We start from the raw sequence: 2,836 nt of genomic DNA on the forward strand, positions 1-2,836 counted from the left end.
AAACAATCAATTGATATCAACACTGAGATAACAGAGTTGTTAGAATTATCAGATAAAAAATTTTAAAAGCCATGAAAAAAATGCTTCAATGGGCATTACAAACATGCTTAAAACAAATTTAAAATTATAGAAAGCTTTAGTAACAAAATGGAAACTCACGATAAAGAAATAGAAGATACGAAGAAGAACCAAAAGGATATATTAGAACTAAAAATAAAATGACTGAAATCAATATCTCAGTGGAATTGCCTAACTGCAAAATGGATACAGGAAATATTAATTGAACTGAAAGATAGAGTAATAGAAGTTACTAAATCTGAAAAACAGAGGGAGAGTTAAAAAAAAGAAAGAAGAAAAAAAGAAAGCAATTTCAAGGATGTGTGAGGCTATAACATGAACTTTAACATTCATGACATTGGATTCCCAGAAGGAAAGGAAACAGAGTAGAGCTGAAAAAGTACTCAAAGAAATAACAGCTGAGAATAGCCCAACTTGTCCGTAAACCCACAAAAAGCTGAAGATATTCCAAACAGGATACACTCAAAGATATTCACACAATTAAACTTCTGACAACTAAAGACAAAATATTTTCAAAGCAGCCAGAGAAGAATAATACCTTATCCATAGGGAAAATACAATTTGAATGTCGGTGCATTTCTCATCAAAAACCACGGAGGCCCGAAGGAAGCGGCACAATATAGTTCAAGTGCTAATAAACAAACAAACAAACAAATGAAATGGAATGAAAAATAAAAATAACCGTGCATGATCAACTCAGAACATAGCTCCTCCACGTACTCAGAAGGCAGATGGCTCCCGGGCCTGCAGCCAGAAGGAAGGCAGTGCACTAAGAGCTCTCTGCAGTGCCTGCTCTCAAGGATGTTTTCTGCTATTCCCATGGACATTACCTGCTTCCTCCGCTTGAGAAAATGGCTGGTCCGCAGTTCTCATGGTCGCTATCTGCTTCTGTAACTGTGCAGCGTATTTTGTTCCAATCTGCCTGAGAAGGCAGCGGCTACCCCAGCGAGGTAATTTCTTCCTCCCCAGCTTGGAGATAAAACATTGCTTGCCTTTGGCCAGGGACTTTTTCCTACAGCTCCTACCTGCCACTGCAGAAGCTTCCCTGCCTTAAGAGTAATAAACGAAATGTCTCACTCCTCTAATCCTCCTGGTGGTTTTTTCCGAATATCCAAAGCCCAGGTGCAAGTTCCAGGCCTGGGGCTCCTGCATTACAAACTGTCAACTCAGAAGTCTATACCACTGAAAATTTACTTTAATAATAAAGAGGAAATCAGACACTCTCTGAGGAAGGAAAATGAAGAGAATTTGTTGCCAGTAGAGCTACCTTAAAAGAATGACTAAAAAAAATTCTCTAAACAAAAAGAACATTATGAACTAAGAATCTTGAAATATCAGGAAATAAGAAAGAGCACAGGAAGCAAAAATATGTTAAGTACTAGACATTTTTTTCTCCTCTTGAGTTTTCTAAATTATGTTTCTGGTTAAAGCAAAAACTGCAGTACTACCAGATATGGTTGTTAATATATGTAGGGGAAATATTTAAGACAATTGTATTATGCAAATGTATGTAAGGAATGCAAAGGAACATAAAGGGAGGTAAAACTGGTAAAATAACAACAGCAGTCAACTGTGATAAGTTATGTATACATAATATAATACCTACAGTGACCACCAAAAAGGAGCTTTATAAAAAAATACATTAAAATAATATAGATAAACCAAAATGGAATTCTTTATCTATCAATGGACATTTAGGATTGTTTCCATGCCTTGGCTATTGTAAATAATGCTGCAGTAAACATGAGGATACATGTATATTTTTAAATTAGTGTTTTTGTTTTCGTAGGATAAACATCCAGAAGTGAAATTGCTGGATCATAGGTAGTTATTTATTTATTTTTTTGAATAACCTCCATATCGGTTTCCATAGTGGCTGCACAAATTTACATTGCCACCAACACTGCACAAGGATTTCCATTTGTTACCTCTTATTTTTTTGATAACACTTATTCTAACAGGTGTGAGGTGATACTCCGTTGTGGTTTTGTTCTTTATTTCCCTGATGATTAGCAATGTTGAGCAGCTTTTAATGTACCCGTCGGCCCTCTGTTTGTCTTCTTTGGAAAAATATCTATTCAGATCCTATGCCCATTTCGTTATTGGATTGTTGTATTGATATTGAGTTGTATAAGTTCTTTATGTATTTTGAAATTAACCCCTTATCAGATATACGATTTGCAATTATTTTAACCTATTTTATTGGTTGCCTTTTTATTTTGTAGATGGTTGCCTTTGCTGTGTAGAACCTTTTTAGTTTAATGTAGTACCACTTATTTATTTTGCTTGCATTTTCTTTTCATCGTCTTCAAAAACATCATTGCGAAGACTAATGTCAAGGAGCTTATTGCCTGTGTTTTCTTCCAGGAGTTTTATGATTTTGGTTCTTGTGTTCAGATTTAATTCATTTGGAGGTAATTTTTGTGTATGGTGTAAGATAGTAATTTGTAGTAATTCAGTTTTATTCTTTTCCATGTGGCTATCCAGTTTTTCCAACACCATTTACTGAAGAGACTGTCTTCACTCTGTTGTATACTCTTGGCTCCTTTGTCATAAATTAATTGACCATACATGTATGGGTTTATTTCTGGGCTCCCTATTTGGCTCCATTTATCTACATGTCTGTTTTTATGCCAATGCCATTCTTTTTTGATTACTATAGTTTGTAATATAGTTTGACATCAGAGAGAGTAATGTCTCCAGCTTTGTTCTTTTTTCTCAAGACTGCTTTATCTATTCAGCTTTTTTGTAGCCCCAC

Source organism: Pteropus medius, unplaced genomic scaffold (assembly GCF_902729225.1).
Source record: "Pteropus medius unplaced genomic scaffold, Ma_sr-lr_union100, whole genome shotgun sequence".
Lineage (NCBI taxonomy): Eukaryota > Metazoa > Chordata > Mammalia > Chiroptera > Pteropodidae > Pteropus > Pteropus medius.